Source organism: Petromyzon marinus, chromosome 22 (assembly GCF_048934315.1).
Source record: "Petromyzon marinus isolate PM22_M1 ecotype Great Lakes invasive population chromosome 22, UKy_Petmar_22M1.pri1.0, whole genome shotgun sequence".
NCBI lineage: Eukaryota > Metazoa > Chordata > Hyperoartia > Petromyzontiformes > Petromyzontidae > Petromyzon > Petromyzon marinus.
The window spans coordinates 15,082,690-15,107,130 of NC_133688.1; the positions used below are offsets into that span (position 1 = coordinate 15,082,690).

Consider the following 24,441-nt stretch of genomic DNA (forward strand, 5'->3'; position numbering starts at 1 on the left):
GCACGTTAATGTGAGAGATTAGCACGTTAATGTGAGAGATTAGCACGTTAATGTGAGAGATTAGCACGTTAATGTGAGATATTAGCACGTTAATGTGAGAGATTAGCACGTTAATGTGAGAGATTAGCACGTTAATGTGAGAGATTAGCACGTTAATGTGAGAGATTAGCACGTTAATGTGAGAGATTAGCACGTTAATGTGAGAGATTAGCACGTTAATGTGAGAGATTAGCACGTTAATGTGAGAGATTAGCACGTTAATGTGAGAGATTAGCACGTTAATGTGAGAGATTAGCACGTTAATGTGAGATATTAGCACGTTAATGTGAGAGATTAGCACGTTAATGTGAGAGATTAGCACGTTAATGTGAGAGATTAGCACGTTAATGTGAGAGATTAGCACGTTAATGTGAGAGATTAGCACGTTAATGTGAGAGATTAGCACGTTAATGTGAGAGATTAGCACGTTAATGTGAGAGATTATCATGTTAATGTGAGAGATTAGCATGTTAATGTGAGAGATTAGCACGTTAATGTGAGAGATTAGCGTGTTAATGTGAGAGATTAACATGTTAATGTGAGAGATTATCGTGTTAATGTGAGAGATTAGCGTGTTAATGTGAGAGATTAGCGTGTTAATGTGAGAGATTAGCGTGTTAATGTGAGAGATTAGCGTGTTAATGTGAGAGATTATCATGTTAAAGTGAGAGATGAGCGTGTTAATGTGAGAGATTAACTAGTTAATGTGAGAGATTAGCACGTTAATGTGAGAGATTAGCACGTTAATGTGAGAGATTAGCACGTTAATGTGAGAGATTAGCATGTTAATGTGAGAGATTAGCACGTTAATGTGAGAGATTAGCACGTTAATGTGAGAGATTAGCACGTTAATGTGAGAGATTAGCACGTTAATGTGAGAGATTAGCACGTTAATGTGAGAGATTAGCACGTTAATGTGAGAGATTAGCACGTTAATGTGAGATATTAGCACGTTAATGTGAGAGATTAGCACGTTAATGTGAGAGATTAGCACGTTAATGTGAGAGATTAGCACGTTAATGTGAGAGATTAGCACGTTAATGTGAGAGATTAGCACGTTAATGTGAGAGATTAGCACGTTAATGTGAGAGATTAGCACGTTAATGTGAGAGATTATCACGTTAATGTGAGAGATTAGCACGTTAATGTGAGAGATTAGCGTGTTAATGTGAGAGATTATCACGTTAATGTGAGAGATTAGCACGTTAATGTGAGAGATTAGCATGTTAATGTGAGTGATTAGCATGTTAATGTGAGAGATTAGCATGTTAATGTGAGAGATTATCATGTTAATGTGAGAGATTAGCATGTTAATGTGAGAGATTAGGTAGCCGTGTTATAAAATGTAACCTGCTAATGTATACGTCGTGCTGCATTAGAATAAAGTTTTGCTGGCTGTATTCCCGCCTGGATGCACGGCGGCAGGCGGCGCGGCCAATGTGCGCGTGCGCGGCGGTGACGTCGCCGCGTATATTCTTGCGTGATGGCGTCATGCGCGTCGAGTCGATTCGTACGTGATGACGTCACGCGCCGCACCCTCAACCCCGGCACCGTCCATCCCCGACGGAGGGGGCAATTGCAAGAGGCGGCCAGAGGCGTAGATGGCGAAGTGAGAAAATCGAGATACATTGGAGATACACGGTAGAAAGAATGCAAGAGATAGGTGGACAGAGATGAGGCTCTGACTGGCCGGCACGGATGGATGGTGGTACTGAAAGTAAGAGTCCACGCTTTGCACCTCCTTGAACAGTGATGGACAGACAATGCGTTCCGTTAAAGTTGGCACATTGATTTACTCACAATGCGCGAAATGCGTTATCATTGTGTCACGGTGGAAGTTCGAACTGCAAAACGGGACGTTTTGATTACGGCAGCGGGAGCTGTAGTGTCCTGCTGTTGGGAAAACATGATGTGACGTTGCGGAGGCAGTAAAAAAAACGTTTTGTTTATAGAATACAGTCCATCGAAGGTTACACAATTTTATGCTTACTTGTAAAAGCACCAAATCTTAGTGAACCATTTTTCCGTTCATATCAATATGGGACTTCAAGAAATGTCCAATCAGGTACTGCATAATGGTTACTTATTAACCTGGTGAACTGTGCGTGATTCCACTGCTCATAAATCGTGGAGAGTGGCATCTGTACTTGTTTTGGGCCCCTTTCTCCACTCGGATTGACCAGAGTGGTGCTGTATGGTCAAACAAGCCCAAATATCCCCGTCATGGGAGCGCCACGGTGGCGAGATGTTAACTACCTTGCCCGGTATACAGGAGATCGTGGGTTTGATTCTGACCCTGACGCCTGCTGCTGTATATTTGGAGTTTACGTGTTATCCCCGTGGTCGCGTGGATTTTTCTCCGGGTCCTGCGTTTTTTTCCTCCACATTTATAAACACGCGTTTGCAGTATTCGGCTGATAACAGGTCCCTGCAGGGTGGGCTGGTAGGAACATTGGCAAAGTAACGTCACGGTGCCTTCGAACTTCGCCTCGCAAACGGTATTCGGCTGTGGGCTGTGTGTGAATTTGCCACATCCCCAAAAGCGAAGTTCGCAAATGAGATAATGTGACTTCCAAATTGTTGGGTGCAATAAGACATATCAAGTCTCTGCGCTGTCTATTGCTGATTTTACACCCCAACAGCACGAGATTTCACTTCGTTAAAGTATTGAAAGGGGACGGACGGACACATTAATCTATTGCAGGCTGGTACACTCAGTTTACAACTTCGTCCCTACCAGTATAAATTTCAACGTGATAAGCCACTTCTTTGAGCTATCATTTGTGGCCAAGTCGCTTCTGAAAAAGAGCTACGTAGGTCAGTGGGCCTTACCTGATGAAAACAAAAAACATTTAGTTTATCATTTCAATAGTTTCGATCAACACACTGTGGAGAGGCCTTCATCCTTCTGTGGACTGACAAAGGGCTTATACAAAATATTTGATGTTTGTTTATTCTCGCTGACTATAAATTAATTTTAACCGTAAACTGTTTCCTCAATGTTCACCTGTCCACATTCACGAATGGCAAAACCTCGTATATCGTGTACTGTATTGAAAGCATATCTAATTGAAAATAGGCTCAAATCTTTTACACTTTACTGGAATAGGCAATTTATTTTTTTGTGCAGCTGTTATTCTACTGCGAGAGATTGCTTTACAAAAGGCGTGAAACAGCTCTGAGTAGAATTTTACATTTTCATGACTATTTAATATGGTGGAGTAAATTGTTGACGCAACATGAAATCAAAGCAATTATCATCAAATTTTTGGCAAGGTATTGTTCCGAATAAATTCAAGAAGAGCTGAAATTCCATCTCATTTATGCATTGGTATTATAGTTGAATGAATGCGATTTAAAAAAAAATTCTACAAAAATAAAATTCCCTTTTACAAATATTGCGATTATTCTCCCCGTGCTGCTATTGTAGCATCACTCGGTTGTGAATTATAATTTCTGCAGAGGTTACCAAACATGCATGAATACATTTCTGAGCATTGCATTTGCTCGTTTCTTTCTACTGAAATTATTTTTCACAACAGAGACATTTGATATTCGTCGGCCGATTTAAATTGAGCTTCACTAATGTTACTGAACCCGAATCACTTTTGTCGGAAGAATTCCCTGCTGGCTTTCGCGCGCTTGACGTGCTCCGTGGCCCTCTCCCGGCAGCTGTTTCCCATGAAACCCACGGAGATGGACAACGCGTGTGTGCCACGCGTGTGTGCCACGCGCCCGCCGAATTCCTCCCCCGATGTCTGCGTCGAGCCACACGTCCAAACAGCAAATAACGGGGCCCGTGGCGCCAGATCATTTCTCTTTTTACTTCTTTGGTTCTTTCGGTAAAGTCACCACGTAGAATGAGAATAAAATAATAAATTGATAAAATAAAATAACGCAATAATATTCTCACGAGGTTTCGGCCACAGTCTCGTCCCTTCACCTGATGAAGGCCGCTTGTGTTGTGGCCGAAATCGTCGTGAGAATTTTATTGCGTTATTTTATTTTATCAATTTATTATTTTATTCTCATTCTACGTGGTGACTTTACCGAAAGAACCAAAGAAGGTGAATCCTTGCAGTCACGAAAGCTTTAAATCGAAATTGTAGCCATTTCTCTTTTGTCGGGAGAAGGTGGAGTTCTCCCTCCGCCCGCAAAAAAAGCTGTCACAGATCCCCCCACCCACCCCCCCACGCTGCGGGGCTCTCACGCCGCTATTAGTCGTCAGAGCGACGTTAAGAATCGCCGATTCTCGGTGAGTATCTTCACACCTGTTTAGCAGTACCGAGGCAGAACGAGCGTGGGCTGGAATTCCCGTGGTGCTGCTTTGCTGAAAATGGCACACTTTTGACTCTAATGCACCACATCTGTGTGACCTTGCAGGTGTCACGTTGTTGGGGGAGGGGAGGGGGGGTTTTGTTGTTGTTGCATTTGGACTGATCCATTTTTTTATTGGACAGGGGTGACGCAAGATTTGTAACCAACCTGAAATGGTGCAGTCCGGCATAGTTGAGTTGTGGCAGGCCGGGCTTTAAAATCACTGGGATGTTTCATGCAAGGTGATATCCGGAATCCATCCAACTCTTCACCCTGTCGTTCTCATCTTTTCCACCAAGCTCCGGCTATGCTGCAGTTTCTGTTTGGACGCAGTGCACAGTCCCTCTTACCCTGGATTTCCATGACATGAGCTATATTCCTTCGTGAGATGAAATCATCAGTGTCTCACTTTGCAGCGAAACGTCAGGATTTCGTGATCATTTACATTTTACTCATCATCGTTATCGTCACTTTCAATCAACTGCCAGATAATGGCTTTCTCAAGCGGGCCACCATCTCTCACGTCCTTGCGATGTAATAATGTTTTTTTTTAAATAAATAAATGTCGCTTACAAAATATATTTGTCATTCGCTTCCTTTTAATTTGTGAACCCAAGGGAATTTGCAGAAATGGCTTTGATTCGCGTCGTGAGCAAGCCCACTTACCAAGGGTGTATAGCATGTCCAATGCATTTAATTGTAATCAAGGTGGTATTTTATTAATTCTTTATAGCCAAAAGCATTACATTTGGTCCATAACAGGTCATATTACACACACTGTACTCGCAAGAATGCGCAGTCGCGCTGTGCGTTGGAGGTCCTTGCTTTTCATTTAAAATTACTCTAAAGTGTTGCTGCACGTGTCGGCAATTAATTGTGCACGTCAACATTGCTACATCGTTATAAAGTAAACATTAAAGAGGGGGGGGAGGGGAGGGGGGCAACGTACATTTAAAATGTGGTTGTCTCAGTCTTAGTTTGGTTAATAGCGCTCCCAAATGATTTCAGGGGAAGTTTGCTGGCATTCAGAGGCACGACATCAAATTTGTTTGAATGGGCACTTTGGACGAGTTAATTTTTTTATTTTGCCGGAGAAAGAGCAGGTGTTTCAGGTCCCCGGCACGCACAACAACGTGGCTGCGATTTTTTTTCTCCCCCCCCCCACACCCCCCCTTCTAAATAATGTCAAATTTGCGTGGTGCAGTACAAAGCTTCTATTGATGGCTGCAGAGTTTTTATCTGGAAATATGGCAGGTCTTATTTTTTTTTTCTCCAAAGCAGGTTTGCCATTTGTTTTCCACTGGGAGTTGCTGCTGGATTTTTTTTCCCTTTTCATATTTTTTTCTTTCAAAGAGCCAAGGAAGGAGGTTTGTTTTATGTTTTTCAAGTAATTTTGTTTCTGCGGTATGAATACCGGCTCACCGCATGTGTGTGTGTGTACGCTGCGTGAATAATAGCTTTTTTTTTGGTCCTTTAAAAAAAAAAGCTTCATGAGCAAATGATTGGCCCTTCACCGCATAAGGAATGTACAACTGTGTCTAATTAAGGCAGAGAGAAGGCGCGCAAGGGTTAAGGAAGTACTCGACAAAAATCTTGGCAACATCTCGCGGAGTGTACCTGTCCGGCAAAAGAGAGACAGAGCCTTGGACCCTACCGTGCGCACATTTCTCTTCAACGGGAGTTTACAGACGGTATTTAGCTTTTTTTTGTTTACATTTCACTTTTTAACCATCTTGTTTGTTAAGCCATTAAAAGTATGCAAATTTCCAACTCTTGCCAGTGTTGTACGTGCTGTAACATTCAATTCGCTCAACGTTCGCTCTACCATAAGCTGTACTTAATTTATTTTCAACGTGGCTAGGCGAGTTTCGTGCCCACAATTGCTCTTTTGTTACCAGCTGATGGTGGTAATTTTATTTTTTGTAAACAAATGCCTAATAGGTGGCTCAATGTACGCCGAAATTTAACTCCGTTCCTCCTTGCGTTTAACTGGATCCCTGGGTATTCAACTTTACTGTAGGGATCGAGCTCCTTTGGCATTTGGTGTTTGACAGGGCTCGGCAAAGCACACGTGTTCATTTAATTGGACGTGCCGCGCTACCGTCGGTAGCACCTGCGCGGCACGTGCTTCGGACAGCCGTGTATTGTTACCCAACTGCAGTTGTCGTCGGTTCTTGGGAAAAGCGACAGAAACCTCATACAAGGTACGACGTCTACGGCAAGCTGCAGTGATGTGCCCACCACACCTTCTGCTTTTGTGCACGCCGACTCACGGCCGCAATACAAACTTGTTTCGATTATGATTTTGTAGGTTGATGTGCCGACCACAACTTCTGATGTTGCATCTGCCAGCTAAAGGCCGGAATGTAAACTTGTTTTGATGATGATTTTTTTTACGTTGTGTTATTCATTGTCGGTATCGGACTTCATATAACAGCGTGTTAATTTGTTATCGTCTGTTATGAACTTTCAATCATACCTCAAGCGCACAGACAAAAAAAACAAAGACGGTTCTGCAGTTGCAAGGTTAGTAGTTTTCAAAACTCAAATAAAAATAAATTATCGGAAGGCCATTGTGAAAATGTAATTGGAAATTTCCTGACATAATTGGCCTGACATACTACCAATCTACCCTGTTGTTGGAGATAGATGAGATGGCGTTACGTGTTGTAGTTGATGTCAGTTTAAAGCGACATGGATTCACGTTTACAAAATTACATCTAGATCTTGCAATTCATTACGACCGCGTGTATTTGTAAAACTGAAATACAATTCTGGTTCAATTTAAGCACTGAATATAGACGTGCATTTTGGAGAAAAGACAGCCATTCCCATATTCATGGAACTGCTATTAATGTGTAATATTGTTCAGTAACGTTCACTAATGTGCTTTTATGTCACAACCGTGGCGTAAATAATTGAAGTAGGAAAGTATTTCTAAACAAATTGCAGTTACAGAATGATTATTGACCAACATAAGCAACGTTGAAAGCTTAATAGTTTTAACTCTAACGTTTCATCTTGACTTCAAGCCATCGTGACTGCAGCAGTTAATATTCTTGGATCTTTCGGTAAAGTCACGTAGATAGGGACTCCGTTTACTCATAGAGAAGTTGACACTAGACTTTGGGCATTTAGTTTCCGATAATGGAATAAAGAGTCGGAGTCATGTTAGCCTCTCAACCAATTTTTTTTTTATTATTTTGCACGAGATAAAAATTCATGGCCTACACGTCATGTCTGAGCAAATGAGTTTCTGTAGCGTCCATGCAGGTTTTTCACGGGGCAGTCTGTTTACACCCCGACCACAGACACATATAGAGGCGTCTCATGTCGCCGTGACTTCTGCGGTCAGTGACTGAGAGCGAAACGGTGAGTGAACAGTCCAAATCCTGGATGCTCAGGAACAACCACAGATACGCAGACGTTGAGGGTTGTGGAGCCTCTATGCCTCTGCGCCGTTGCCTCTGTCCTTTTGCAGGCCAGCGACACAACGTTTCTTCAAGAGCTGTGTTGCCGTTGTGGTCAGACGTGCGGGACACATTCATCTCGCCAAAAAATATGTCCCATCACACACACACACATATTGGTCAAACGGCCCAAGCAGGAATATTGCTTAAAGAAAGCCAATGCGACTTACGGTGGACACGGAAGAGGGCACTTCTTGTACAAAATCTGGAGAGACAGAGGAAACTGACAGGGGCTGATCTTAAGATATTGAACACACTGTAGGGAAATCACGGAACAAGTAAGGCATTGTTTCTGTCTTGGCTGGGCGTCTCGCGCGTTTTGTGTTTGGCTCAGCACGCCCACGTCTGCTGCTGCTGCTGGGAGCTACTCGCAGCCCCAGTGGCAGGGCATGCGAGCGGAACCCGCGCGTTCTGGAACGCTGCGTTGCAATACGCTTTCTCCGTCTAAGACCTTATAGAAACTCCCAAAGAGGCGAGAGTCTATTATACGGTAGCGCAGATTTAAGACGTTATTTTCTATTTAATTACGTATAGGATTCGTCTTAAAAAAAGCATAACATTAACAACTCGAATTTGAATGGGTATTATAACGAGATGCTGTTAACGACCAACTTTATACTGGTAGGGACGAAGTTGTAAACTGAGTGTACCAGCCTGCAATAGATTAATGTGTCCGTCCGTCTGGGTATTATAACGAGATGCTGTTAACGACCAACTTTATACTGGTAGGGACGAAGTTGTAAACTGAGTGTACCAGCCTGCAATAGATTAATGTGTCCGTCCGTCCCCTTTCAATACTTTAACGAAGTGAAATCTCGTGCTGTTGCGGTGTAAAATCAGCAATAGACAGCGCAGAGACTTGATATGTCTTATTGCACCCAACAATTTGGAAGTCACATTATCTCATTTGCAAACTTCGCTTTTGGGGATGTGGCAAATTCACACACAGCCCACAGCCGAATACCGTTTGCGAGGCGAAGTTCGAAGGCACCGTGACGTTACTTTGCCAATGTTCCTACCAGCCCACCCTGCAGGGACCTGTTTAATAATTGAGAGGACCAGTCCAGCATAATCATCTCTCTCAATCAGTGTGAAGAAAAGTAACGGAAGGAAAAGAATAACAGTTGATTTTCAGAGACCCTGGTAGTTGTAAATGCTGTATGTGTGTGCAACTCTTACGCAGCGGAATCATTCTTGATTTATTTTTTCAACATCTCATGGTGACAGTCCATGCTTCATTATTCACGTGAAGCGTTCGTCAGTGTAAAACGTGTTTGGTAAATTATGTTGCGGTGTACTTCCCGACAAGTGACCCATAGCTGAAGCAATATAATGTGATGAGTAATTACATTGTCACAGGTGGAAAAATAACCTTCGTCAGGGCAGAATAATGCGATCCTTGCCCATGGCAAGTATGTGACTGAAATTTTTAGTGGGTCTTTACAGACGGTTAGCCTTATATATCTTTTCAATTTGGTGTGTTATGAAGTGCATGTTGTTCGTGCTGAATAATTGCAAGGCACTGCTTGTGATGGGGCATGTCAAATCGGGTTCTCTTAAATAATAGGCAATAAACAACGATGCGTTATTTGAGACCGTGCTTGGGCAAATAAAAAAAAATCAAATCCGCAGGCGATCCGGTGATGTACATCTCGACCACAAAATCCACCTATCGCAGTGTGAATTGGCCCACAGTGAAGTGCGGAATTATACAACAACAAAATTAGTGACACCCAAGGACATTGTTGTGTCGTTCTTCCATACTCCTCCTGTAAGGAATCCCCACCCACCCACCCACCAAATCCATCCCGAGTTTCACGGCGTCGTCGATGGGACCGAGTATCCGAGTTATTTCATGGCCGTATTCGGTGAAGTAAAACGGACAGGGACGCATTGGCTGCACGAGGTTTACGGCAGCCGGAGTAAACTAGTTCAGCTGTACTCGTTCAAGAAGGAAACTATTCCTCGGGGAAAGTGACCACAACTCCATATAAAGGATTTGTTGTTTCGTTGTTGCCATATATAAAACTAAAAGGATATTATATCGGTCGGTATTTCCAGAAACAACATTGAAAAGTGTATTTTCAGAGGCCCAGATGAAAACCGTTCACTGTGGCCACTGTTTCGCATCTGGCTATGGGAACCTCATTTAGGGCACAGCTTGACTACACTGACGTGTCTCCCCAAATATACAGTACACCGATTTGCAGCTGATTCACTGAGAAGAGGCCATAAATATTTAAGGCTTCTCAAACACATTGGGGGGGGGGGGGTGCCTAATGGTCGGCTGGATGAATTAAATAAATTGGCTTGCATTGCCTTTGGTGTAGTCAAAAGGCCAAACATGTGAAAAGTCTACCGTCTTTAATTTTACGTGTATTGCATAAACAAAATCCATACAGTTTGACACGTAGGCTTTCGCAACTAATATTATTCATAATGAAGGTTGTTTTTGGATTAGATTACATAAATATGAATGTGTCGTTAACCCACCACCACCCGATGCAGCCAATTAGCATGGTATGTCACGTTAACAAAACGTGACAATGAGTTACTACTTCAGCCCACCGGTGTGTTGGAGAGTAAATCCACAACATTTACATTTTTTTCCAGAAATCGCCCAATGATGCTGGATGTAATTACCAGTATGAAAATGACAGCCGTCTGTTATTTTACATTGCCGAGCAACGGGCTATCCACTCGTACATTTACAAACACAGCTACTTAAAGTGATGGTGATCTACATAAGGGCTCACTAGCAATCACCAGGTTAAGTCTTGGTAATGACCCGTGGTAACTGTGTATTGGCCACAATGCAGTAATCGTTGCTTTCCATGAGTACGGCATTGCATTTGAAATTTCTTTCCATTGCAGGGCAATGGGTTCTCTATTAGTCACGTGTGAAAACAATGCAGTGATTTTGTTAAGCATTTGTGATTATTACATCACGCAGTGGATAGATCATGGCTGATGATTCACCATTGGTAATAGGATAAAGGGAAATTAAAAACTGCCACTCATTGAATGGGTGAGAATTTAAACCAACTGCATAGCTTTGTCGTTATCCCGTGAGAATATAAATTGTGTTGAGTGGACAGCTTTTCAAGAGTAAAATAAAAAAACACATTTATAATGAAATGGTTACGAATGTTGCTTAAGAGGGCTTGGTAAACTTCATCAACGTAAATTGGGTTAGGTGAAAAAAATGTAAAAGGGAGAGGACTCGGAGGTGAAAAAAAGCTGCGGTGGTACAGCTGGTTTCTCATCTGGGATTCAGCCACCTGTAATTAATGTGGATTCTCCAGTGGAGTGAGTTGATGATCTCAATCTGGTAACCAATAACTGCACAAAAAAAAACGTGTAAAATTTTATAAAAAAAAATATTCCCCATTGAATTTGGTACAATTCCAATTCTGAGAATTTGTTTTCCTCGATAAGCAAGTGTATGTATATATTGTTTAGTCTGTTATGCGATGAAGATTACTCTGTAACAGGGAGGGTATGAAATTTGAGAGGTCGCTTAAAGATATTTCCGAAGCCCATTCTGTGACATCGCCTTCTGTGGACCGTTCTCTCAACACGGATGATCAACACAGCTCTATGAGCGTTCTCAGTAGATTATTTGTCTCGTGATAAGACACCGTTAACGTAACCGGGATAAAACTGGAGAAAGACAAGAAAAAAAATCTATATCAGTGGAAACATTGATTCTGTTGAACACTGAGACCGAGAAAGCAACAATCCTAGATTTTTAATTGCAATACTTTGCATGCATCTGCCACTGTCGTCTGCAAATAAATGTATTGGGAGGCCGAGAGTTTAGTATCGACGCCTGTGGTTTAGTAAGCCAAACGAAGGCTTTTAATTAAACTGGATATCGAAGACTCAGCCAGTCGGAAGTTGTTGCGTTAAGTACTACAGTAGTGTTGAAGGTTCTACCCATTGAAATTTCTCTCGAGCACACAGGCCGTGGAACTGCACTCTGGTCCATGGGCTGGAGGGGTCCAGGTTCTGGGCTATGAAGGGGCGTCGAGGGGGTAGGGGATTGGACAGAGGGCCCCATTAAATTCCTTGTACCAGGGCCAATGGAAACCACGCGATGCCACTACGTCTACCATTCGGAAGCCCTTAAGGGATGGAGGGCAGTGTTGACCAGCTGCTCCATTTGTAGACATAAACTATAATCATCATAATTTTCAAATGCTGTAGTGTATTGTGTGTTACGTTATGGCCAGTAACCTAACCTCACTATAGGTTTGCAGCAGCATTATCATATACTCTTATGTACCCTCTCGGTGGTAGAGCAAGCGGTTCGCAATCAGAAAATTGCGAGTAAAAATTCTGGTTGGGAGGTTGACTCAGGCCATCATCCATAATAGGTCGATAAAGTATGTACCATTTTGTGGGGAAGTCAACAGTGATTGTCCTTTGGATAGACTTGCCCTCACCCTCTGCCCATAGGAATGTGGAATTTCCTCCACTGTCTCAGGGCTGTTAACAGGAGATTGAGTATGGCCTAAATGCTCATTTGAGCCGGATAAAATGTTGTATTGTTTTGATGAAGAGACAATGTTTATCTTTTTAATTAAAATGTGTTTGTAATAATTAACGAAGAGTAAATTGACTTGTGTAGCTCTTTTTAAAGTGGAAGCCATGCTCTTATTGTAGTGAAAATGTGTGTCCTTTTCCTTAGTAACGTACAGCCGAGGTGCGTGACTGCCTTAACGAGACACAAATCAGTGGGAGAGCCCAGAGTGTGTGCAGTTAATATCTGTAGCTGGCTCATCGTTGGTTGACCTTTAAGAAAGGTCGATCCGTGCGCTGACAATCGTGTAAAGGGCACATAATTAAAAGTGGAGTATTAATTACGGTACAGTGGAAGGCAATTACACCTGATTGTGTCTGGCGCGCCAGCTGTGTTTTGTCACATGGCATCAGATAGGCACGCGCTGGAGCGCAAGAGCGCGTGCCTCTCGTTAACTGTCAGAAAATGTGCAATGCGTGGCGTGCGCTTATCCATTGACAAGGACGCAGCTATCAGAGGCGTTGCTGCAACACTGCAATCGCTGGCTCAAGTTATGGCACTCATTGTCGCTGCTGAGTCGCCCTAATTTGGCTTACTCGCTCGCATTTCTCCAGCCAGTGTGCCGGTGTCGTTGCAGGCGATTCCATATTTGGTTACAGCGTCAACACAATATTTTGCTCGGCCACAATTCGTCCGACTAAAATAACACATAACACACGCGCACATGTCCTGCGCATACAATCTCAAGTATTGTCAGAGTTCCTGATACTACACGGTACAGTTCTCGTATGCAAACAGAAATGTTATCGAAGCCGCAGTCAAATATCCTAAAGGTTAAAGAGCATCTTGTATAATTTCGTTGAAACAGTATTCACACGTAATTAACAAGAGAAGCCTATTCATCATTTGATGACACTTTTGGCCATTACGTAAAAAAATGCGGCCATAAATCATGGCAGCTCATAATTGAATTACAGAAGTCCTCATGTATCCATCAAAATATGAAAGTATTTCTTATACAATCCATCAGCCGCACGGCCATCTGACAGTGCATCATTTCAGCAGCATTGATTCAAGACACGCAAAACTTTGGACCGGTTTCGACACAGCCGGGCTTGTTTCAATCAATGATAGTGAACCTCCGATCATCACAGCAAGCATGGAACGTTGGGCCAACCAACAACGGGCCAACATTGGTCCCAACAGTTTCAACCACTCGCTGACATTGGGAGAACGTTGATCTAACGGTGTCAACCACATGCCAACCAAACGTTGACCCATAAGGTTGGCATGTCTACTGGACATCTGTGAAAAAGTGTCATCGCTCGTTCGATTTCTTCAGGATGGATAAATATTTAGATTCTGTTTACTCGGTTACAGGGCAAGGATCTGTCCCTGTGCTGTACACGGTGGTCAGGATGTCTGATGACCCTCAATTAATTGACCCCGAACATTTTTCTGTGCATACTTATTAACGTTTTAAATACATCTTTTAAAACATTACTTTTTAGAGAATGAAATGGAGGGGTCACACAGACATCTGGACGACCCCCGTACATTCGTGGTCGCGTGGATTTTACCGTCCACATTTAGAATCAACATCACACGCGTTTAGCGTATTTGGCTGCTACAACATTTCCACGTGATAAGCCAGACTTCGTTTGAGCCATACCATTTGCGATAACCGTGTTGCTTATGGAAAAAAAAAGAGAGCTATGTCGCTCAGTTGGACCCTCCCTTACCTGATCAAAAATAAAATATATACAGGGTGTCCCATGAATCTGGAATCACAGGGAAACCACAGCTCTGTGTTATTGGCTCGCGGTCTGGATGCAGTCTGTTAAATTCAACAGCGACCTTCCCTCTGACTACGATTCCCTACGAGTGGAATTATGTGGACTCGTTCATCCTTACTCAGAGACATCTTGGGCCTGCGGAAACAAAACAAAAACGTGAATTATTGATTTCCCCCCCCCCCCTCCAATTATTCCCGACTTATGGCGGGTCCACCCTTGTGCCGTAGAGTTTGGTGGCACATAAAAAAAATGCAAACGGAGGAGTCAAGCAGGGCCCCGCCGTTACAACGCTGTTGGCGGCTTGGGCGTGCGGAGTCTGGCACGCACGCCTTGCCTGCAAATAAAGCAGCACCCCCTCCTCGATCCCCAGCAAGTGGGCACGGTGATGTCATCGTTTTGCCTACGAGAGAGTGAGAGTGTGAGAGGAGGGACGGAGGAGAGGAAGCACAGTCGAGATTAGCAACCAGCGTGTGCTCGTCTCGCACTGGGTTGGTGGTGATCGGGGGCTGGGGGGGGGGATTCCTGTGGTGCGGTGGCATAGGTACGATCCTTGGCGCGTGTTAACGGTAGGAACCCATTTATATATACACACACACACGCGCGCGCGCCTTGTAACATCTATCTCTCGCGTTTTGTCTGTACGTAGCGCTAAGCTACATTGGAGTGGAGGGGGTGGTGAAAAAAAGTTGATTGATTCATATATCGCGGTGTGGAAGGATGCATCAAATGATATTTTTTATAAAAATGCAGCACATGCTGCTGAGACCAGCTGATTCGTGCGTGCAGGCCGAGGTTGTTTTTAGTATTGCGAGCTGTCAGCTGCTGCTGCTGCTACTGCATGGCCGGCGTTATGTAAAAACGTGCAGCTCCCTCCTGTTGTCGTTCCACGCTGTGTGTGTGTGGTCGTGTGTGAATGGATGGTGTCCGTGGCTCGGGAGATGACGCACGGAAGATGTGACTTTATTGTTTTAAGGTCGAGCGAGCTAATGTTGCGCCGTAGTTCAGCTGGGATGGGGCTGGGTGATGATCGTGCGGTTGTGTGTGTGTGTGCTGGGTGGGGCAAGTCACACGACCACGAATTGTCACTAATTGTGCACGCCGGGTGTGTGTGTGTTACAAGTCGCTTGTCTAAATGTCAATTGCCACCCCCCCCCCCCCCCAAACGATTTATTTTGAGCGTGGCTATAATCTTTTGGAAAATCAATAATATTTACAAACAGTGCCGGTACTTGGTTTAACAATTGTGGCACATTTGAACGAACGAACGGCTGAGTGGGTGTAAGATGCGGCACAAACCATTTGGGCGTAATGTGATGGTATACGGGCAGATATTTCCCTTTTAAAATATGAGACGCTCTACCGACATCGCCCCTTTGGGGAGCTATTCGCGCGTGTGTGTGTCGTATACACAAATGTCAAATAGCCGGTTTGTGAATTGTGATTCCCTTCCATAGGGACGCCGTGGTAAAGCCTCTGCCAGACTGTGGGCTGATATCGTAAAGCTGATGGACGGCGTTCGCACCGCTCGATGGCTTAACCATTGCACACGCATCTGGGGTCATTATTTGACAACGTCCATCCGTGTTCTCAATTATGATTTGTGTATTAGCTGAAATAATTCTGCGCATTGCCAGGTTTAATGCACGGCATTCAATTGCAGTACCGCATTTGCCGTGCTGTTGTGAAATGGCAATGCTGTTGTGCGCACAGATGAGTTATGTATGCTTCATCTCTACAAGTGTTTACGATTTTTGTAGTGGCGTGCACATACCATGGAGTATTTATAAAATATAACACTTTATTTCAACAGTCTTTTGAGAACACAATATTGCTTGTTTTTTAAATTGTTTTAACAAATCACCACATGATCATCGTACAGTATTGTACCTATATCATGAAGATAATTAAGCACAGTGAACAACACTACAACATTGCAACTGGTGTTGCATCACAATAGATTACATGAATACAAAATCAGTGGCAATGCAATTGTATGGTAAAATGTTACTTTGGGGCCAACGTTATATTTACGATATGACTATCAATAATCACCATAGGAGATGTCCAAATAAATGTAAAAAAAAAATCATAGCTATAACACCATAACTGCTTACCCACCTATTAATTTCCACAGGGTGATCCATTTATAGACACCCCGCCAAAATTTGAGGCATCAAAAAACTAACATGGAAATGTAAAGCCTTTACACGTATCTCACCAATCTCAAGAGTTATCACAGTAAACCTTTCTCGAGCACTCTCCACTGTAAGATATGGAGCCATCGCTTTCACAACACTATTCAATTACCTGTTGAGAAACAAGAGTAAGAGAGGGTCGTTGGAAATTGGTGAAGTGATGGATCGCCTTGGATAATTAAATTATCGGTTGGACATTGTAACAAGTAGTCTGTTTTTATCAAGGAAAACATTCAACAAATATAATTACGTGCCAAAGTAACATTTTACATCTCATTTTACATGTCAGTAGATTAGAATGCCCATCGTTAGTTGATTTAAACTACGGTATATTAAATTGTCTAAAAAATTTTGACACAAAGTTGTTTTACGTCCATAGTATCAGTCCACTCGTTATCTTTAAAATATGGTAATCATACTTCTACATATGTGCTGTATTAACAATGGAAGGGCTGTAGCTAAAAAAAACAAAACAAACCATAATTAATCCTGAATAAAACATTGAGTGCTACGTACAATCTAGATTTGACGTTTTCGTGACTGCAGAGATCCATACTCTTTGGTTCTTTCGGTAAAGTCACGTAGGTAGAAAATGAAATAAATTAGATCACGACGTTTCGATCGCAACACAAGCGACCGTCATCAGGTGGAACAGATACAGACGGTCGCTTGTGTAGCGATCGAAACGTCGTCATCTAACCAAAGAGTATGCTACTTACAGTTTTCGAGTATAAAAACAAATACAGCTCCCTTAATATGAATGTACCCTTATTTACTGATGGGCTCCTTCTGAGTCTACCTTGAAAGAGCTTTAGCATTTTACTCCTCATGTGGTTGCCTTTTTTAATTCCCTTTATTGAAATGACTCTTAATCCACCCTAGTGGTGAAGGGTACAGAGACCCTAACTTGGGAAACGAAGTGCAGTCTACTCGGTGTTTGGAAGCCCTCTGCACTGATGGCAACCGTAAGGCAGTACCTCGGTATACGACCGCTTTGGGATACGTCGAATTTGGTGTACGTCGTGTTTTGACGAGAAAAACGTCTTGGGATACGACGTCTTGCTTGGGATACGACACGCTTGCTAGAACTTGTATGGGTCGGGATGAGTCACTGCGTACCCGCGTAGACCCCGTTCACGACTGAGACAAAGCGCCGCTCCTCAGTCTGCCTGTAGATCTCGTTCAGTACACACAACCCTTGTTATAACTCTCTGTGAATTTTCACACGCATTTATTTTAATGTATGTATGCATTTTAGTAATAAGTAGTGTCTACATTGTTATACAACCCCATTAATGTATACTATGCCATATAAAATATAATTTCTTATACTCGTGAACGGATTATTTCCTTATGGGAAAAATTCGTTTGGTATTCGTCATTTTCGGTATAAGTCCTCCTACCTTCTGGAACGAATTAACGATGTATACCGAGGTACCACTGTGTTTTGAGTTGAATCTGTTTTTTTTTCAGATTTGATAAGTGACAGAGAAACTGTAACTGTTTAGGACTCTGTGATATCACCTAACGTACAACCAGGCCTTCTGGCAGATCCACACAAGAGCAGCTGCATCTCTAGTAAGTGTTACCCGTAATGATTTAAAAAGCAAGCTGGTAAATTGTGCCTTGAAAAGTGCACTGTTGGAAGATGTATTTTTGGCAAGTGTTATCGAATGTGTTCCTAAAGATGATGCTTTCTCAGAATTATTTATCTTGCGTTGCCATTGACATTTAATATTTAAAGTTCATGCAACAGTCTTGCTTTGTAAATAGCAATGAATCGTAACGAAGATGGGACTCTCTCAAACCCTAGGTATTTGATGGCAACAGCCCATTTAACCGCATTTATGTATTTCTGAACTCAGAGCACCGGTAAGTTAATGAGACCTTTATTGAGAGTGGCCAATCCAGTAAATGTAGCATATAATATCTGGGAGATTTAAGAAACTCCCCGTGTAGGATCTTCCTGGAAAAAAAGCTTTAACACTGCATGGCTATTAACGAGTAAAGATTCAAAATAATTCATTTCACATGCACAATATTGGGTAACTAAGCATAAAAAATGTTGTTCTATTAACCTAACATTAATGCAATCACGGGGCCTCGTCTGCTTAGGCATGCCTTAAAAAAGATAATATTCGTCTTGTTATGGCCTAGTTTTAAATACTGTAAAGGCCTTAGTATTCCAAAAGAACTCCTGTCATCCTCCCAGAGGTGTTGCAGTGACATCACCTTGACAGTTCGACCCAATTGATGATATCACATCAAAATCATGAGAAATGTAAAAAAACAACTATGGATAGCAAATGATCTAATGCACCTACAAATCGCAGCATGAATCGTTAAACTGCTATCGCTGTTCGTTATTAACGTTACAACATTCAGCTCGCTAAAATGTTTCCATTCCAATCGGCTTCAGCTCGGCGTCCTTTATAATTGACGTGTTGCTCCTGTGTGTTGAGGTGGCTATGCAACCTACGACTTGGTGGGGATCCGCTTGGTGGGATGGGAGAATGCAGCCGTGGTAGTAAATAAAGGTAGATTTCAAACAGTGGCATCGTATGCTTGCAAAGGTGATCAGAGAAGTGCACACACTGTCGGAAGCATGTATTTATGTTCAGGAGATTGCATACATTTCACGGAGATCTCTGCAGTCTGCAGTTTTGAAAGTTTAAATTCTATCATTTCAGTACTGTGCAGCGGGGTTTTTTTTTTTAACATGGTTAGCATAGTTAATCTCAGAGACTGCATTTCTCGTTATTTAATTTTGAATACAGCTACATAATGTGAATTGAAATACTGTGTTATGCATCGAAACCTTAAAAAAAACAGATTCATGAAAAACATACTTACATTTTCAATGGTTGTAATGTAATGATGGGGTGTTGAATTCCGGTTATATTGTGATGTTGAGAAGTTGAAAACCTGTTGGAGTCATAATTGAAATTATGGATCTCTTTAAGGCTTTGGTATCAGGATATACAGTAGTTGGAACGCAGTAAGCTGTGCTGGCTGATGGGGAGAAGTGAGTGGGAAGTGAGGGAGAGGCTGGAGAGAAAAAAAACGAATACAGGCTGGGATGGATGGGGAAGTCGGTGGCTATACATCTAAAGCATGAACCTGTACTCTTGATTGAATGTGGGAGGCTCACACTTGCATCCTTGTGCAAACATCTCACGCTAATTCTGCCATGAACGTGGTTATTAAGGTTGGCACTCGATGGCCACGGTTGGATGCTCCTCATTGGAATATCCTTGTCTGCAAGAGCAACATTTTCTGTTTCATCTTGGAGCTTTTTAAAAATTAACGACAGAACGGACGCTACATTAGCATAATTACCGTGTCTAAAAATTAAAGGGGCCATTGAACTCTACAAATGCAGGCTTCTTTATGTAGCCAAATTAACCACCCATGATATAGTGTGCAATGCCTGTGAAAGTGTCTCGCCGCAAACAACTAAAAAGCATTACAGTAGCTGCTTAATTGCTCTGCAGCGTAGAAGCTTCGCGAAAAATGTAGAAATTCCACATTTTTATTATCACGAGCGGTGGATTTAAATTAAAAAAGATAGTTAAGGCTATGCAGCCCCTGCAATGGCTTGCTCAATCCACTGCTGGTGGAAGGGCCTCCAGCAGAGGGAGCTTTAGAGAGCCCTCCAAGAGGATATTGGGCCTACTTTTCCACGCTGAACAGACGTCTTGTATTTAAATAAAAAAAACACAACAATTACCTTGTAGATATGTGGAATGAGGCATGATAATGCATGTGATGATTGTCTTCTCTCGAGAGTTCTTATGGCTGGATAAACCTTGCCTAAGTCTCTGGACTTGGCCGGATCTCATCTGGACTTGGCCGGATCTCATCGGATCCTGGAACCAGAATCAGAATATTTATTCATACTGGAGGAAACCAATGAGCTAGAAAGCTCTTTCTCAAAGATGATGACAATAGCCCATTTCACAACCTTTATTTATTTCTGAACTAAGAACACTGCTCAGTTAATGAAACCTTTATTGAGCCTGTGGAGCCTGTCTCGTGCTTAGATGGGGAACCAACATGCAGAACAGTTGTTATAGGCTGTGGCGATGCATGATGGTCACCAGAGCAGGCTGCAGCAAAACCCATTGTTGTACTATCATTCTATGCTCCTTCAATTACGTTCCCCACCTTCAACCCACGCTGACCAACGTGATGAAGTATGGTCAAATAACTCCCATGACCTGCACCGCATGAGGTCCTTATCCAGCAGCATATTGACAAGGGGGCTGTACATTAACAGCACATTTACAGAACAGAGGGGTATGGCTGTGGTACGTGGGGTAACACTGAACCATTGTTTTCGACTTGGGACGATTAAGTTAATTTATTGACTAAATGTTATAATGAAATATTTGACATTGTGGGTGATTACTCGGGTGTCTTTAAAAATGGCAACCACCCCAGGAATCCCCCTACAACCCACGTACCCACCCACAACTTCCCCGTCCAGCGTTACACGTGGGTACAGAGGTGACGCGGGGTTTTTTTTTTTACCACCCAAAAATGTTTTGTCCGATGTTAGTCGAGAAATCGAACCGATGGTCGGTGGAGAAATCGATCACTTACACGGTCGGAGATGAGCAACTGCCCACTGTAACGTCGGACATTCATCGCGGGCAGCTTCCACGAGCGACGGGAAAACTATGGGCAGGTTTCATTGCGCACTTACCCTCCCTCCTTGACTGCCCAGGGTCACTCCGACCAAAATCCCTTAAAGCTCAGACAGGCTCAGCCCTACCTTACCCACTTAGCTCAAAAAGTTTAAGGCCCTTCCAAATAATCTTAAGTGGCTGCACTGTATAAGTGAGCGGCGTGACAAAGTGGAAAGTGCTTGCAGCACCCACACAATGTTCGACAGCTACTTGGTTGGGGATGTACACAGTCGGTTGGCCAAGCGTAGCCTGCTGCAGCGTTTGATAGAATATTCGTCTGCGACCATTACTCACTTTCCACGGCTTCGGTTCCGGGGGTCTGTGGGTCAAATAGATTTAGTGCCTTCACAGTTGGCTAGACAAGGGACAGTGTGAAAGGGGTGTTGAGTGGAGGGGAGAATCGTGGGTATGAAATACAAAAAGGATTGTTTTGTTCCGTACGAAGTTGCTTAACTTATGGAGCTTGCCCACGGGGAAATTGGGCACGGGCAACCGCATTGTTGGTGACACGACAGCTGTAACATGTGGCCACGAGAGGCTCGTTGGGTTTTTAAACCCCCCCCTTTTTCAAACGCCTTCACGGAATTTAACGGCGGAAGAATTTTTGTGTTTTTTTACGCTCACAGAATGCAAATGCGACTCTAGCAGGAGCCATACTGTCCGACCCCCTTGTAAGCGCGATTGGTTGTTTTTTTGTTGCACGCTAAACGCTCAAGGCGTCCTGTCCCGGCCGGCCTTGTTTTTGATTGCCCTGCATTTGTATTGGCGATGCTGCGTGTTTTAGGGCCACGTGTAATTCACGCAGAGTTCCCCCGCCCATCCCCATCCACCTTTTTGTTTCACTCGAACGGTGGGAGCCGCTATCGGTGTGAACATTGTGCGAGTAACCAATTGGCATGTTCTGTTTACGTGACGAACCTTGCTAATTGGCTGTGTCGGGTGGTGGCGGGTTTAACGACACATTATATTTACGCGATCTCACCAAAAAAAACTCTTATGCACATTTTATAATGGCTGTTTTTTTTACAAACGCAACAACCTGAGCTGCTTGCGATGGAAATTTGCCCAAAGGTGACCGCGGTGTTTAGGGTATTATTATTATTATGCACATGAGTTCGAAACAAGCTTTTAATCCAACAATGTTTATAGGCTTCGATGCAAGGCTTTTATTGCCAATCCTCTTGATGCTGACATGCCTTATCTAAGACACGCGTGATCTAGAAAATAAAATATTCGTTCTACTTACAGGCTGTTAACAGCACCCGCTCTGGTCTGAACCGTTTATCTTCTGCAATCGAGTTTACACACCCCCCCTCCCATCCCATATTAGAGTCAGGAGATTCTCACTGGCTTCTCACCTGGAATGATGATCATTCAATTGTTAGATTCTTATGAATTGCTGGAAGGATCTTGGGATCAGTAGAACGTAGCCCCCCCCTCCCCACAGTGGAATCTGAATTTGGGGGGGGGGGCTTTGAGGAGCCCAGCATGGTGTTCAGTGGTGCTCCGTTCAATGGAAATTCGGGCATCTGCCTGCCCGAATTGCCTCTCTGGCCAGTTGGAATTCGAAGTGCTGTGCTAAGTTACGAATAGCCAAAGCATAGCTCGGCGAGATTTGTAATGGAATCGCAATGTAATCCCATCCCATTGCACCAATTCTTGCATGACCAAATCTCAGATAGAATTCCAGTGCGAATCAAAGGAGATTGTCACATGGGAATATCCTACGTAAAAGGAATCTTTCCCGCACCTCCGATTTAGCACGCTTATCTACGTACGGTGCGAAGGAAATTCTACATACATCCCATAGAAGAATCACGATTCCCACAGGAATAGCCCTTGGGTGGAAGAGTGAGAATCGAAAACGCTTCCAGCAGGATTTTCTCCCTCTGTCCAGCAAAATGTTTGAGTTAACCGTTTGCTGCAGCACTACACAACTGTGCAACTGGCTTTCTTTTCAGTCTCAATAAATCGAAGACCTACCCCGCATTATATGTACAGTAAAACCTTGGATTGCGAGCATAATTCGTTCCGGAAACGTGTTTGTAATCCAAAGCACTCGTATATCAAAGCACTCGTATGTATCAGTTGTGATCACGTGGCGCTCGGCAGACAAAGCGGACCAAGTTACTCGCAATCCAAGGGTTTTACTGTACTATGTTGAACTTCTTTCTCACCGTACGTAGCCAACCGTGCCAATCGGAGGTGCAGGGAGGGGGGGGAAGGACAACAAACTAAACTCAAATATACATGCTGAACTTTTTTGTACTGTTGATTGTGGGATACCAGAAAAAGTGTACTTGTCATGAATGGCCCCTCGCCCAGTTATAAGTAAAGTTCAAGCGTGCGTGCGTGCGTGCAACGCTGTTGGAAAGCAGCTCCGAATACGATGTATAGTAGTACTGTGCTCTGCACGCTGTCCTGTGTGCTTCTAGGGTGGCCTCTACCTGGCTTTGGCTCACAGGCTGCTGTTAAAGTAATCAAAGGGCAGGATATGAGCCATGTTCGCGGATTGCTGCCATGGTTAGCACATGCTGGACTTGCGAATCCAGCCATCGCGGGTTTTTTTTTATTTTACCAGGTAAGGCCCCACTGAACGAAACGGCTCATTTTCAGAAGAGTCATGGCTAACGCAAATTAGAGCTCAACGAAGTGGCTTATCGCGTGGAAATGTATCGCAGCCAAATACAGTAAAACCTTGGATTGCGAGTAACTTGGTCTGCGAGTGTTTTGCAAGACGAGCACAATTTTTAAATAAATATTTGATAAACGAGCGAGGGTCTTGCAATACGAGTAATGTACGTGTGCACGCTTTGTCTGCCGACGTCACGTGATCACAACTGATATACGAGTGCTTTGATATACGGAGTGCTTTGGATTTGCAAACACGTTTCCGGAAGAAATTATGCTCGCAAATCCAAGGTTTTACTGGTACTCCAAACGCACGTTCTTTCTAATATGTGGTGGGAAACCCCGGAGAAAAATCTACGTGACCACGGGGAGAACATGCAAATTCCAAACATACAGACGTCAGGTTCGGGATCGAGCCCATGACCTCCTGCATATCAGACGAGGTAGTTAACATCTCGGCACCACGGCTGCGGCATTTGAAACACCGGTGCAATTTCTAACTCATCCCCCCCCCACACTTTTTGCTGTCTACCCAGCAGTATAAATGGGTACAGCACAGGTAATACATTGGTATGTCACGTGTGGTGGGATAAATTGTGGATACTCCGATCTCTTCCAAGACGTAATTAAAAAAAAAAATTGGGTTAAAGCGCGTAAATATCAATGTGTCTTTAAACCCGACATGGCCAATTGGTAAGGTTTGTCACGTGAAGAAAATGTGCCAGTTACTACTTCAGCACACCGGTGTGTTGGAGAGTAAACCCACAACAAATACAA

At 43.3% G+C, this 24,441-nt stretch overlaps 1 protein-coding gene across 8 annotated transcripts in view; it reads left to right on the forward strand.

Moving 5' to 3' along the window:
• The window catches only part of LOC116944948 (ras-specific guanine nucleotide-releasing factor RalGPS2-like), a 226,099-nt gene that overhangs the window by 19,074 nt on the left and 182,584 nt on the right, over positions 1 to 24,441 (forward strand). For 3 of the 8 annotated variants that reach the window (XM_032958924.2, XM_032958923.2, XM_032958929.2), the window contains exon 1: positions 14,558 to 14,713. The exons of 1 other annotated variant lie outside the window; for it this stretch is intronic. The gene's annotated coding sequence lies outside the window, so the exon portion shown is untranslated. Of the gene's footprint in view, positions 1 to 1,605; positions 1,757 to 14,556; positions 14,714 to 17,833; positions 17,921 to 24,441 lie in introns of those variants that run through there. 4 more of the 8 variants (XM_032958928.2, XM_032958930.2, XM_076068750.1 and 1 more) reach the window with 4 other exon arrangements.